The sequence below is a fragment of the Choloepus didactylus genome, chromosome 1 (genome assembly GCF_015220235.1).
Source record: "Choloepus didactylus isolate mChoDid1 chromosome 1, mChoDid1.pri, whole genome shotgun sequence".
NCBI lineage: Eukaryota > Metazoa > Chordata > Mammalia > Pilosa > Megalonychidae > Choloepus > Choloepus didactylus.
Window position 1 is genome coordinate 65,543,211 of NC_051307.1, and position 16,377 is coordinate 65,559,587.

Here is a 16,377-nt window from a genome sequence, read left to right on the forward strand (position 1 = left end):
CATGAACAAGGACTAATTTATTTAGGTCTTTTTTATTTCTTTTGGTAGTGTTTCTTAGTTTTCTATGTACAAGCCCTTTATATCCTTGGTTAAAGTTATACCTAGATATTTATTTCTTTTAGTTGTTATTATAAATGGATTTTTTTTCTTGATTTCCTCCTCAGATAGTTACTAGTGTATAGAAACACGACTGATTTTTGCTTGTTGATCTTGAATCCCAGCACTTTATTGAACTTGTTTATTAGCTCTAGTAGTTTTGTTGTGGGTTTTTCAGGTCTGTTTGTATGTAGAATCATGTCTTCTGCAAATAGGAAAAGTTTTACTTCATCCTTTCCAATTTGGATGCCTTTTCTTTCTTTTTCTTGCCTAATTGCTCTGGGTAGAACTTGCAGTACAATTTTGAACAATAGTTGTGAGAATGGGCATCCTTGTCTTGTTCCTGATCTTAGAGAAACTGTTGTCCTTTTTCTGTCTTTGAGTATGAGGTTATGGATGGGTCTTTCAGATAAGCTGTTTGTCATGTTGAGGAAATTTCCTTCTATTTCTATTTTTTTTGTTAAGAATATATGCTAGGAGGTAGAAAGCCAGGAACTGCATGCACTGGACACCACAGAGCAATCTGACTTTGGGCATACTTCATACAACACTCATGAAAACGTGGAACTGCTGAGATCAACGAAATCTGTAAGTTTTTGTGGCCAGGGGACCCGCACCCCTCCCTTCCAGGCTCAGTCCCATGGGAGGAGGGGCTGTCAGCTCCGGGAAGGAGAAGGGAGAACTGCAGTGGCAGCCCTTATCGGAAACTGATTCTACTGATCCAAACTCCAACCATAGATAGACTGAGACCAGACACCAGAGAATCTGAGAGCAGCCAGCCCAGCAGAGAGGAGACAGGCATAGAAAAAAACAACACAAAAAACTCCAAAATAAAAGCAGAGAATTTTTGGAGTTCTGGTGAACATAGAAAGGGGAAGGGCAGAGCTCAGGCCCTGAGGCTCATATGCAAATCCCGAAGAAAAGCTGATCTCTCTGCCCTGTGGACCTTTCCTTAATGGCCCTAATTGCTTTGTCTCTTAGCATTTCAATAACCCATTAGATCTCTGAGGAGGGGCCTTTTTTTTTTTTTTTTAAATCCTTTCTTCTTTTTCTAAAACAATTACTCTAAGAAGCCCAATACAGAAAGCTTCAAAGACTTGCAATTTGGGCAGGTCAAGACAAGAGCAGAACTAAGAGAGCTCTGAGACAAAAGGCAATAATCCAGTGGCTGAGAAAATTCACTAAACACCACAACTTCCCAAGAAAAGGGGGGTGTCCGCTCACAGCCATCATCCTGGTGGACAGGAAACACTCCTTCCCATCGCCAGCCCCATAGCCCAGAGCTGCCCCAGACAACCCACTGTGATGGAAGTGCTTCAAATAACAGGCACACACCACAGAACTGGGCATGGACATTAGCCTTCCCTGCAACCTCAGCTGATTGTCCCAGAGTTGGGAAGGTGGAGCAGTGTGAATTAACAAAGCCCCATTCAGCCATCATTTCATCAGACTGGGAGCCTCCCTACACAGCCCAGCAGCCCAGAACCGCCCTGGGGGGATGGCACTCACCTGTGACATAGCACAGCCATCCCTCAACAGAGGACTAGGGGGTCCACGGCCTGGAAGAGAGACCCACTCTCAAGTCTCAGGAGCCATACGCCAATACCAAAGACTTGTGAGTCAGTGGCAGAGACAAACTGTGGCAGGACTGAACTGAAGGATTAGACTATTGCAGCAGCTTTAAAACTCCAGGATCACCAGGGAGATTTGATTGTTAGAGCCACCCCCCCTCCCTGACCTCCCAGAAACATGCCCCATATACAGGGCGGGCAACACCAACTACACACGCAAGCTTGGTACACCAATTGGACCCCACAAGACTCACTCGCGCACTCACCACAAAGGCAAAGCAGGGGAGAACTGGCTTGTGGAGAACAGGTGGTTCGTGGACGCCACCTGCTGGTTAGTTAGAGAAAGTGTACTCCACGAAGCTGTAGATCTGATAAATTAGAGGTAAGGACCTCAATTGGTCTACAAATCCTAAAAGAACCCTATCAAGTTCAGCAAATGCCAAGAGGCCAAAAACAACACAAAATTATAAGGCATATGAAAAAAACAGACGATATAGATAACCCAAGCCCAAGCACCCAAATCAAAAGATCAGAAGAGACACAGCACCTAGAGCAGCTACTCAAAGAACTAAAGATGAACAATGAGACCATAGTACGGGATACAAAGGATATCAAGAAGACCCTAGAAGAGCATAAAGAAGACATTGCAAGACTAAATAAAAAAATAGATGATCTTATGGAAATTAATGAAACTGTTGACCAAATTAAAAAGATTCTGGACACTCATAGTACAAGACTAGAGGAAGTTGAACAATGAATCAGTGACCTGGAAGATGACAGAATGGAAAATGAAAGCATAAAAGAAAGAATGGGGAAAAAAATTGAAAAAATCGAAACGGACCTCAGGGATATGATAGATAATATAAAACGTCCGAATATAAGACTCATTGGTGTTCCAGAAGGGGAAGAAAAGGGTAAAGGTCTAGGAAGAGTATTCAAAGAAATTGTTGGGGAAAACTTCCCAAATCTTCTAAACAACATAAATACACAAATCATAAATGCTCAGCAAACTCCAAATAGAATAAATCCAAATAAACCCACTCCGAGACATATTCTGATCATACTGTCAAACACGGAAGAGAAGGAGCAAGTTCTGAAAGCAGCAAGAGAAAAGCAATTCACCACATAGAAAGGAAACAGCATAAGACTAAGTAGTGACCACTCAGCAGCCACCATGGAGGTGAGAAGGCAGTGGCACGATATATTTAAAATTCTGAGAGAGAAAAATTTCCAACTAAGAATACTTTATGCAGCAAAGCTCTCCTTCAAATGTGAGGGAGAGCTTAAATTTTTCACAGACAAACATGCTGAGAGAATTTGCTAACAAGAGACCTGCCCTACTGGAGATACTAAAGGGAGCCCTACAGACAGAGAAACAAAGAAAGGACAGAGAGACTTGGAGAAAGGTTCAGTACTAAAGAGATTTGGTATGGGTACAATAAAGGATATTAATAGAGAGAGGGGAAAAATACATATGACAAACATAAACCAAAGGATAAGATGGCTGATTCAAGAAATGCCCTCACGGTTATAACGTTGAATGTAAATGGATTAAACTCCCCAATTAAAAGATATAGATTCGCAGAATGGATCAAAAAAAAATGAACCATCAATATGTTGCATACAAGAGACTCATCTTAGACACAGGGACACAAAGAAATTGAAAGTGAAAGGATGGAAAAAAATATTTCATGCAAGCTACAGCCAAAAGAAAGCAGGTGTAGCAATATCAATCTCAGATAAAATAGACTTTAAATGCAGGGATGTTTTGAGAGACAAAGAAGGCCACTACATACTAATAAAAGGGGCAATTCAATAAGAAGAAATAACAATCCTAAATGTCTATGCCCCCAATCAAGATGCCACAAAATACATGAGAGAAACACTGGCAAAATTAAAGGAAGCAATTGATGTTTCCACAATAATTGTGGGAGACTTCAACACATCACTCTCTCCTATAGATAGATCAACCAGACAGAAGACCAATAAGGAAATTGAAAACCTAAACAATCTGATAAATGAATTATATTTAACCGACGTATACAGAACATTACATCCCAAATCACCAGGATACACATACTTTTCTAGTGCTCACGGAACTTTCTCCAGAATAGATCATATGCTGGGACATAAAACAAGGCTCAATAAATTTAAAAAGATTGAAATTATTCAAAGCACATTCTCTGACCACAGTGGAATACAATTAGAAGTCAATAACCATCAGAGACTTAGAAAATTCACAAATACCTGGAGGTTAAAGAACACGCACCTAAACAATCAGTGGGTTAAAGAAGAAATAGCAAGAGAAATTGCTAAATATATAAAGGCGAATGAAAATGAGAACGCAACATACCAAAACCTACGGGATGCAGCAAAAGCAGTACTGAGGGGGAAATTTATAGCACTAAACGCATATATTAAAAAGGAAGAAAGAGCCAAAATCAAAGAACTAATAGATCAACTGAAGAAGCTAGAAAATGAACAGCAAACCAATCCTAAAACAAGTAGAAGAAAAGACATAACAAGGATTAAAGCAGAAATAAATGACATAGAGAACAAAAAAACAAAAGAGAGGATAAATATCACCAAAAGTTGATTCTTTGAGAAGATCAACAAGATTGACAAGCCCCTAGCTAGACTGACAAAATCAAAAAGAGAGAAGACCCGTGTAAAGAAAATAATGAATGAAAAAGGTGACATAACTGCAGATCCTGAAGAAATTAAAAAAATTATAAGAGGATACTATGAACAACTGTATGGCTACAAACTGGATAATGTAGAGGAATTGGACAATTTCCTGGAAACATATGAACAACCTAGACTGACCAGAGAAGAAACAGAAGACCTCAACCAACCCATCACAAGCAAAGAGATCCGATCAGTCATCAAAAATCTTCCCACAAATAAATGCCCAGGGCCAGATGGCTTCACAGGGGAATTCTACCAAACTTTCCAGAAAGAACTGACACCAATCTTACTCAAACTCTTTCAAAACATTGAAGAAAATGGAACACTACCTAACTCATTTTGTGAAGCTAACATCAATCTAATACCAAAACCAGGCAAAGATGCTACAAAAAAGGAAAACTACCGGCCAATCTCCCTAATGAATATAGATGCAAAAATCCTCAAGAAAATACTTGCAAATCGAATCCAAAGACACTTTAAAAAAATCATACACCATGACCAAGTGGGGTTCATTCCAGGCATGCAAGGATGGTTCAACATAAGAAAATCAGTGTATTACAACACATTAAAAATTCGAAAGGGAAAAATCAAATGATCATTTCAATAGAGGCTGAAAAAGGATTTGACAAAATCCAACATCCATTTTGGGTAAAAACACTTCAAAAGGTAGGAATTGAAGGAAACTTCCTCAATATGATAAAGAGCATATATGAAAAAAGCCACAGCCAGCATAGTACTCAATGGTGAGAGACTGAAAGCCTTCCCACTAAGATCAGGAATAAGACTAGGATGCCCGCTGTCACCACTGTTATTCAACATTGTGCTGGAAGTTTCTAGCCAGGGCAATCCAGCAAGACAAAGAAATAAAAGGCATCCAAATTGGAAAAGAAGAAGTAAAACTGTCATTGTTTGCAGATGATATGATCTTATATCTGGAAAACCCTGAGAAATCGACAATACAGCTACTAGAGGTAATAAATTTAGCAAAGTAGCGGGATACAAGATTAATGCACACAAGTCAGTAATGTTTCTATATGCTAGAAATGAACAAATTGAAGAGACACTCAAGAAAAAGATACCATTTTCAATAGCAACTAAAAAAATCAAGTACCTAGGAATAAACTTAACCAAAGATGTAAAAGACCTATACAAAGAAAACTACATAACTCTACTAAAAGAAATAGAAGGGGACCTTAAAAGATGGAAAAATATTCCATATTCAGGTACAGGAAGGCTAAATGTCATTAAGATGTCAATTCTACCCAACCTCATCTACAGATTCAATGCAATCCCAATCAAAATTCCAACAACCTACTTTGCAGGCTTGGAAAAGCTAGTTATCAAATTTATTTGGAAAGGGAAGATGCCTCGAATTGCTAAAGACACTCTAAAAAAGAAAAACGAAGTGGGAGGACTTACACTCCCTGACTTTGAAGCTTATTATAAAGCCACAGTTGCCAAAACAGCATGGTACTGGCACAAAGATAGACATATAGATCAATGGAATCGAATTGAGAATTCGGAGATAGACCCTCAGATCTATGGCCGACTGATCTTTGACAAGGCCCCGAGAGTCACTGAACTGAGTCATAATGGTCTTTTCAACAAATGGGGCTGGGAGAGTTGGATATCCATATCCAAAAGAATGAAGAGGACCCCTACCTCACCCCCTACAAACAAAAATTAACTCAAATGGACCAAAGATCTCAATATAAAAGAAAGTACCATAAATCTCCTAGAAGATAATGTAGGAAAACATTTTCAAGACCTTGTATTAGGTGGCCAGTTCCTAGACTTTACACGCAAAGCACAAGCAACAAAAGAATAAATAGATAAATGGGAACTCTTCAAGCTTAGAAGTTTCTGCACCTCAAAGGAATTTCTCAAAAAGGTAAAGAGGCAGCCAACTGAATGGGAAAAAATTTTTGGAAACCATGTATCTGACAAAAGACTGATATCTTGCATATATAGAGAAATCCTACAACTCAATGACAATAGTACAGACAGCCCAATTATAAAATGGGCAAAAGATATGAAAAGACAGTTCTCTGAAGAGGAAATACAAATGGCCAAGAAACACATGAAAAAATGTTCAGCTTCACTAGCTATTAGAGAGATGCAAATTAAGACCACGAGATAGACCATCTAACACCTATTAGAGTGGCTGCCATTAAACAAACAGGAAATTAGAAATGCTGGAGGGGATGTGGAGAAACTGGAACTCTTATTCGTTTTTGGTGGGACTGTATAATGGTTCAGCCTCTCTGGAAGTCAGTCTGGCAGTTCCTTAGAAAACTAGATATAGAGTTACATTCGATCCAGCGATTGCACTTCTCGGTATATACCCGGAAGATCAGAAAGCAGTGACATGAACAGATATCTGCACACCAATGTTCATAGCAGCATTATTCACAGTTGCCAAGAGATGGAAATAACCGAAATGTCCTTCAACAGATGAGTGGATAAATAAAATGTGGCATATACACACGATGGAATACTACAACGGCAGTAAGAAGGAACGATCTCGTGAAACATATGAAACATGATGAACCTTGAAGCCATAATGCTGAGTGAAATAAGCCAGGCACAAAAAGAGAAATATTATATGCTACCACTAATGTGAACTTTGAAAAATGTAAAACAAATGGTTTATAATGTAGAATGTAGGGGAAGTAGCAATAGAGAGCAATTAAGGAAGGGGGAACAATAATCCAATAAGAACAGAGAAGCTATTTAACATTCTGGGGATGGCCAGGAATGACTATGGTCTGTTAATTTTTGATGGATATAGTAGGAACAAGTTCACAGAAATGTTGGTATATTAGGTAACTTTCTTAGGGTAAAGTAGGAACATGTTGGAAGTTAAGCAGTTATCTTAGGTTAGTTGTCTTTTTCTTACTCCCTTGTTATGGTCTCTTTGAAATGTTCTTGTACTGTATGTTTTTTTTTTTTTAATTTTGTTATTTTTCATACAGTTGATTTAAAAAAAAAAAAAAAAGAAGGAGAAAAATATGTAGAGACCCCTTGAGGAGCCTGTGGAGAATGCAGGGGTATTGGCCTACCCCACCTCGATGGTTGCTAAGATGGCCACAGACATAGGGGGACTGGTGGTTTGATGGGTTTGAGCCCGTCTACCATAAGGTTTGAAAACCCTTGGGGAAGACGGTTGCTGCAAAGGAGAGGCTAGGCCTCCCTGTAATTGTGCCTAAGAGCCTCTTCTCGAATGCCTCTTTGTTGCTCAGATGTGGCCCTCTCTCTCTAGCTAAGCCACCTTGAAAGGTGAAATCACTGCCCTCCCCAGTACGTGAGATCAGACGCCCAGGGGAGTGAATCTCCCTGGCAACGTGGAATATGATTCCCGGGGAGGAATGTAGACCTGGCATCGTGGGACGGAGAACATCTTCTTGACCAAAAGGGGGATGTGAAAGGAAATGAAATAAGCTTCAGTGGCAGAGAGATTCCAAAAGGAGCCGAGAGGTCGCTCTGGCGGGCTCTCTAATGCACAATTTAGACAACCCTTTTTAGGTTCTAAAGAATTGGGGTAGCTGGTGGTGGATACCTGAAACTATCAAACTACAACCCAGAACCCATGAATCTTGAAGACAGTTGTATAAAAATGTAGCTTATGAGGGGTGACAATGGAATTGGGAAAGCCATAAGGACTACACTCCACTTTGTCTAGTTTATGGATGGATGAGTAGAAAAATAGGGGAAGGAAACAAACAAACAGACAAAGGTACCCAGTGTTCTTTTTTACTTCAATTGCTCTTTTTCACTTTAATTATTATTCTTGTTATTTTTGTGTGTGTGCTAATGAAGGTGTCAGGGATTGATTTAGGTGATGCATGTACAACTATGTAATGGTACTGTGAACAATCGAATGTACGATTTGTTTTGTATGACTGCGTGGTATGTGAATATATCTCAATAAAATGAAGATGAAAAAAAAGAATATATGCTAGATTTTGTCAAAGGCCTTTTCTGCATCAATTGAGATGATCATATGTTTTCTCTGTCTTACTTTTATTAGTGTATTACATTAATTTATATTATGCTGAACACCTTTGTATACAGCGATAAATCCCACTTGATCATGGCGTATAACTCTTTTAATATACTTTTGGATACAGTTTGCCTAGTGTTTTGTTGAGCATTTTTGCACCTATATTCTTTTTTTTAAATTCTATTTTATGAGAGATATTCACATAACATGCAGTCATACAAAGTGTACAATCAGTTGTTCACAGTACCATTATATAGTTGTGCATTCATCAAGATTAATTTTTGAACATTTTCATTACCACACACACAGAAATAATAAGAATAAAAATTAAAGTGAAAAAGAACAATTAAAGTAGAAAAGAATACTGGGTGCCTTTTTTTTTTTTTTGCCCCTGTTTTTCTGCTCATCCATCCATGCACTGGACAAAGGGGAGTGTGATCCACATGGCTTCCCCAATCACATTGTCACCCCTCATAAGCTACATTGTTATACAATTGTCATCAAGATTCAGGGGTTCTGGGTTGTAGTTTGATAGTTTCAGGTATTTACTGCTACCTATTCCAAGTCATTAGAACCTAAAAAGGGTTATCTATATTGTGCATAAGAGTGCCCGCCAGAGTGACCTATCGGCTCTTTTTGTCTTTTTATTGTATTGTATTGTATTGTATTGTATTGAATTTTTTTTGGTTTCTTGGCTCTTTTTGGAATCTCTCTGCCACTGAGGCTTATTTCATTTCATTTCACATCCCCTTCTTGGTCAAGAAGATGTTCTCCATCCCACGATGCTGGGTCTAGATTACTCCCCGGGAGTCATATTCCACGTTGCCAGGGAGATTTACACCCCTGGGTGTTAGATCCCATATAGGGGGGAGGGCAGTGATTTCACCTGCCAAGTTGGTGAGAGAGGGCCACATCTGAGACACAAAGAGGCCTTTAGGAAGAGACACTTAGGCACAGTTTTAAGCAGGCCTAGCCTCTCCTTTGCAGTAACAGTCTTCCCAAGGGTAAGTCCCATGGTAGAGGGCTCAGCCCGTCAAAGCGCCAGTACCCTATGTCTGTGAGCACTTCAGCAACCATTGAGGTGGGGAAGCCCAACACTTCTGCATTCTCCCCCAGCTCCTCAGGGGGGCTCTGCATATTTTTCTCATTTTTTTTTTTTTTAGCTAATGATTAACTATATAAAAAAAAATTGAAAAAAACTTACAATAAAAAAACATTTCAAACAAACCAAAGCAAGGGAATAAGAAAAAGACAACTAACCTCAAATAACTACTTTACTTCCAACATGTTCCTACTCTACCCCAAGAAAATAACCTAATGTACCAACATTTCTGTGAACTTGTTCCTACCATGCTTACCAGAAATTAACAAACCATAGTCATTCCTGGGCATTCCCAGAACGTGAAATTTACCCACGACAGCTTATCTGTTCTTACTGGGTTATCGTTCCCACTTCACTAATTGCTCTCTATCGCTAGATCTCCTACATTCTACACTGTATACCATTTATTTTACATTTTTCAATGTTCACATTAGTGTTAGCGTATAATAGTTCTCTTTTTGTGCCTGGCTTATTTTGCTCAGCATTATATCTTCAGGGTTCATCCATGTTGCCATATGTTTCACAACATCCTTCTTACTGGCGCGTAGTATTCCATCGTGTGTATATACCACATTTTATTTATCCACTCATCTGTTGAAGGACATTTGGGTTGTTTCTATCTCTTGGCAATTGTGAATAATGCTGCTGTGAACATTGGTGTGCAGATATCTGTTCATGTCACTGCTTTCAGATCTTCTAGGTATATACTGAGAAGTGCAATTGCTGGATTGAAGGGTAACTCTCTATCTAGTGTTTTAAAGAACTGCCAGACTGTCTTCCAGAGTGGCTGCACCATTATACATTCCCACCAACAATGAATAAGAATTCCAACTTCTCCACATCTTCTCCAGCATTTGTAGTTTCCTGTTTGTTTAATGGCAGCCATTTTAATTGGTGTGAGATGATATCTTGTGGTTTAATTTGCATCTCTCTAATAGCTAGTGAAGCTGAAGATTTTTTCATGTGTTTTTTTTTTTTATTTATTTTTATTTTTATTTTTATTTTTTTTAATCATTTTATTGAGATATATTCACAAACCACGCAGTCATACAAAACAAATCGTAGTTTCGATTGTTTACAGTACCATTACATAGTTGTACATTCATCACCTAAATCAATCCCTGACACCTTCATTAGCACACACACAAAAATAACAAGAATAATAATTAGAGTGAAAAAGAGCAATTGAAGTAAAAAAAGAACACTGGGTACCTTTGTCTGTTTGTTTGCTTCCCCTACTTTTCTACACATCCATCCATAAACTAGACAAAGTGGAGTTTGGTCCTTATGGCATTCCCAATCCCACTGTCACCCCTCATAAGCTACATTTTTATACAACTGTCTTCGAGATTCATGGGTTCTGGGTTGTAGTTTAATAGTTTCAGATATCCACCACCAGCTACCCCAATTCTTTAGAACCTAAAAAAGGTTGTCTAAAGTGTGCGTAAGAGTGCCCACCAGAGTGATCTCTCGGCTCGTTTTGGAGTCTCTCTGCCACTGAAGCTTATTTCATTTCCTTTCACATCCCCCTTTTGGTCAAGAAGATGTTCTCCATCCCACGATGCCGGGTCTACATTCCTCCCCGGGAGTCATATTCCACGTTGCCAGGGAGATTCACTTCCCTGGGTGTCTGATCCCACGTAGGGGGGAGGGCAGTGATTTCACCTTTCAAGTTGGCTTAGCCAGAGAGAGAGGGCCACATCTGGGCAACAAAGAGGCATTCAGGAGGAGACTCTTAGGCACAAATACAGGGAGGCCTAGCCTCTCCTTTGCAGCAACCGTCTTCCCAAGGGTAAAACTTATGGTAGAGGGCTCAACCCATCAAACCACCAGTCCCCTATGTCTGTGGTCATGTTAGCAACCATGGAGGTGGGGTAGGCGAATACCCCTGCATTCTCCACAGGCTCCTCAAGGGGGCACTACATCTTTTTTTCCTTGTTTTTGTTTTTTTTTTTTTTAACTTTCCCTTCTTTTTTAAATCAACTGTATGAAAAAAAAAGTTAAAAAGAAAACAAACATACAATAAAAGAACATTTCAAAGAGACCATAACAAGGGAGTAAGAAAAAGACAACTAACCTAAGATAACTGCTTAACTTCCAACATGTTCCTACTTTACCCCAAGAAAGTTACATAATATAGCAACCTTTCTCTGAACTTGTTCCTACTATATCCATCAGAAATTAACAGACCATAGTCATTTCTGGGCATCACCAGAACGTTAAAAAGCTTATCTGTTCTTCTTGGATTATTGTTCCCCCTTCCTTAATTACTCTCTACTGCTAGTTCCCCTACATTCTACATTATAAACCATTTGTTTTACATTTTTGAAAGTTCACATTAGTGGTAGCATATAATATTTCTCTTTTTGTGCCTGGCTTATTTCACTCAGCATTATGTCTTCAAGGTTCATCCATGTTGTCATATGTTTCACGAGATCGTTCCTTCTTACTGCCGCGTAGTATTCCATCGTGTGTATATACCACATTTTATTTATCCACTCATCTGTTGAAGGACATTTGGGTTGTTTCCATCTCTTGGCAATTGTGAATAATGCTGCTATGAACATTGGCGTGCAGATATCTGTTCGTGTCACTGCTTTCCGATCTTCCGGGTATATACCGAGAAGTGCAATCGCCGGATCGAATGGTAGCTCTATATCTAGTTTTCTAAGGAACTGCCAGACTGACTTCCAGAGTGGCTGAACCATTATACAGTCCCACCAACAGTGAATAAGAGTTCCAATTTCTCCACATCCCCTCCAGCATTTGTAGTTTCCTGTTTGTTTAATGGCAGCCATTCTAACCGGTGTTAGATGGTATCTCATTGTGGTGTTAATTTGCATCTCTCTAATAGCTAGTGAAGCTGAACATTTTTTCATGTGTTTCTTGGCCATTTGTATTTCCTCTTCAGAGAACTGTCTTTTCATATCTTTTGCCCATTTTATAATTGGGCTGTCTGTACTATTGTCATTGAGTTGTAGGATTTCTTTGTATATGCAAGATATCAGTCTTTTGTCAGATACATGGTTTCCAAAATTTTTTTCCCATTCAGTTGGCTGCCTCTTTACCTTTTTGAGAAATTCCTTTGAGGTGCAGAAACTTCTAAGCTTGAGGAGTTCCCATTTATCTATTTTCTCTTTTGTTGCTTGTGCTTTGGGTGTAAAGTCTAGGAAGTGGCCGCCTAATACAAGGTCTTGAAGGTGTTTTCCTACATTATCTTCTAGGAGTTTTATGGTACTTTCTTTTATATTGAGATCTTTGGTCCATTTTGAGTTAATTTTTGTGTAGGGGGTGAGGTAGGGGTCCTCTTTCATTCTTTTGGATATGGATATCCAACTCTCTCAGCCCCATTTGTTGAAAAGACCATTATGGCTCAGTTCAGTGACTTTGGGGGCCTTATCAAAGATCAGTCGGCCATAGATCTGAGGGTCTATCTCTGAATTCTCAATTCGATTCCATTGATCTATATGTCTATCTTTGTGCCAGTACCATGCTGTTTTGGCAACTGTGGCTTTATAATATGCTTCAAAGTCAGGGAGTGTAAGTCCTCCCACTTCGTTTTTCTTTTTTAGAGTGTCTTTAGCAATTCGAGGCATCTTCCCTTTCCAAATAAATTTGATAACTAGCTTTTCCAAGTCTGCAAAGTAGGTTGTTGGAATTTTGATTGGGATTGCATTGAATCTTTAGATGAGTTTGGGTAGAATTGACATCTTAATGACATTTAGCCTTCCTATCCATGAACATGGAATATTTTTCCATCTTTTAAGTTCCCCTTCTATTTCTTTTAGTAGAGTTATGTAGTTTTCTTTGTATAGGTTTTTTACATCTTTGGTTAAGTTTATTCCTAGGTACTTGATTTTTTTAGTTGCTATTGAAAATGGTATCTTTGTCTTGAGTGTCTCTTCAGTTTGTTTATTTCTAGCATATAGAAACATTACTGACTTATGTGCATTAATCTTGTATCCCGCTACTTTGCTAAATTTGTTTATTAGCTCTAGTAGCTGTATCGTCGATTTCTCAGGGTTTTCTAGATATAAGATCATATCGTCTGCAAACAATGACAGTTTTACTTCTTCTTTTCCAATTTGGATGCCTTTTATTTCTTTGTCTTGCCGGATTGCCCTGGCTAGCACTTCCAGCACAATGTTGAATAACAGTGGTTGACAGCGGGCATGCTTGTCTTGTTCCTGATCTTAGAGGGAAGGCTTTCAGTCTCTCACCATTGAGTACTATGCTGGCTGTGGGTTTTTCATATATGCTCTTTATCATGTTGAGGAAGTTTCCTTCAATTCCTACCTTTTGAAGTGTTTTTATCAAAAACGGATGTTGGATTTTGTCAAATGCTTTTTCAGCATATATTGAGATGATCAATTGATTTTTCCCTTTTGACTTGTTAATGTGTTGTAATACATTGATTGTTTTTCTTATGTTGAACCATCCTTGCATGCCTGGAATGAACCCCACTTGGTCATGGTGTATGATTTTTTTAATGTGTCTTTGGATTCGAATTGCAAGTATTTTGTTGAGGATTTTTGCATCTATATTCATTAGGGAGATTGGCCGGTAGTTTTCCTTTTTTGTAGCATCTTTGCCTGGTTTTGGTATTAGATTGATGTTAGCTTCATAAAATGAGTTAGGTAGTGTTCCATTTTCTTCAATGTTTTGAAAGAGTTTGAGTAAGATTGGTGTCAGTTCCTTCTGGAAAGTTTGGTAGAATTCCCCTGTGAAGACATCTGGCCCTGGGCATTTATTTGTGGGAAGATTTTTGATGACTGATTGGATCTCTTTGCTTGTGATGGGTTGGTTGAGTTCTTCTGTTTCTTCTCTGGTCAGTCTGTGTTTTTCATATGTTTCCAGGAAATTGTCCATTTCTTCTACATTGTCCAGTTTGTGCCATACAGTTGTTCATAATATCCTCTTATAATCTTTTTAATTTCTTCAGGATCTGCAGTTATGTCACCTTTTTCATTCATTATTTTCTTTACACGGGTCTTCTCTCTTTTTGATTTTGTCAGTCTAGCTAGGGGCTTGTCAATCTTGTTGATCTTCTCAAAGAACCAACTTTTGGTGATATTTATCTTCTCTGTAGTTTTTTTGATCTCTATGTCATTTATTTCTGCTTTAATCCTTGTTATTTCTTTTCTTGTACTTGGTTTAGGATTGGTTTACTGTTCATTTTCTAGCTTCTTCAGTTGATCCATTAGTTCTTTGATTTTGGCTATTTCTTCCTTTTTAATATATGCGTTTATTGCTATAAATTTCCCCCTTAGCACTGCTTTTGCTGCATCCCATAGGTTTTGGTATGTTGTGTTCTCATTTTCATTCGTCTCTATATATTTAGCAATTTCTCTTGCTATTTCTTCTTTAACCCACTGATTGTTTAGGAGTGTGTTGTTTAACCTCCAGGTATTTGTGAATTTTCTAAGTCTCTGATGGTTATTGACTTCTAATTGTATTCCATTGTGGTCAGAGAATGTGCTTTGAATAATTTCAATCTTTTTAAATTTATTGAGGCTTGTTTTATGTCCCAGCATATGATCTTTTCTGGAGAAAGTTCCATGAGCACTAGAAAAGTATGTGTATCCTGGTGATTTGGGATGTAATGTCCTGTAGATGTCTGTTAAATCTAATTCATTTATCAGATTGTTTAGGTTTTCAATTTCCTTATTGGTCTTCTGTCTGGTTGATCTATCTATAGGAGAGAGTGATGTGTTGAAGTCTCCCACAATTATTGTGGAAACATCAATTGCTTCCTTTAGTTTTGCCAGTGTTTCTCTCATGTATTTTGTGGCACCTTGATTGGGTGCATAGACATTTACGATTGTTATTTCTTCTTGCTGAATTGCCCCTTTTATTAGTATGTAGTGGCCTTCTTTGTCTCTCAAAACATCCCTGCATTTGAAGTCTATTTTATCTGAGATTAATATTGCTACACCTGCTTTCTTTTGGCTGTAGCTTGCATGAAATATTTTTTTCCATCCTTTCACTTTCAGTTTCTTTGTGTCCCTATGTCTAAGATGAGTCGCTTATATGCAACATATTTATGGTTCATTTTTTTTGATCCATTCTGCGAATCTATATCTTTTAATTGGGGAGTTTAATCCATTTACATTCAACGTTATAACCGTGAAGGCATTTCTTGAATCAGCCATCTTATCCTTTGGTTTATGTTTGCCATATTGTTCCCCTCTCTCTATTAATATCCTTTATTGTACCCATACCGAATCTCTTTAGTACTGAACCTTTCTCCAAGTCGCTCTGTCCTGTCTTTGTTTCTCTGTCTGTAGGGCTCCCTTGAGTATCTCCAGTAGGGCAGGTCTCTTGTTAGCAAATTCTCTCAGCATTTGTTTGTCTGTGAAAAATTTAAGCTCTCCCTCAAATTTGAAGGAGAGCTTTGCTGGATAAAGTATTCTTGGTTGGAAATTTTTCTCACTCAGAATTTCAAATATATCGTGCCACTGCCTTCTCGCCTCCATGGTGGCTGCTGAGTAGTCACTACTTAGTCTTATGCTGTTTCCTTTGTATGTGGTGAATTGCTTTTCTCTTGCTGCTTTCAGAACTTGCCCCTTCTCTTCTGTGTTTGACAGTGTGATCAGTATATGTCTTGGAGTGGGTTTATTTGGATTTATTCTATTTGGAGTTCGCTGAGCATTTATGATTTGTGTATTTATGTTGTTTAGAAGATTTGGGAAGTTTTCCCCAACAATTTCTTTGAATACTCTTCCTAGACCTTTACCCTTTTCTTCCCCTTCTGGAACACCAATGAGTCTTATATTCGGACGTTTCATATTATCTATCATATCCCTGAGGTCCATTTCGATTTTTTCAATTTTTTTCCCCATTCTTTCTTTTATGCTTTCACTTTCCATTCTGTCATCTTCCAGGTCACTGATTCGTTGTTCAACTTCCTCTAGTCT

At 38.4% G+C, this 16,377-nt stretch overlaps 1 protein-coding gene across 6 annotated transcripts in view; it reads left to right on the plus strand.

The window, feature by feature from the left end:
- NXPE3 (neurexophilin and PC-esterase domain family member 3) overlaps nt 1-16,377 on the plus strand; it is a 104,883-nt gene that overhangs the window by 16,950 nt on the left and 71,556 nt on the right. The gene's annotated exons all lie outside the window — the stretch shown is intronic.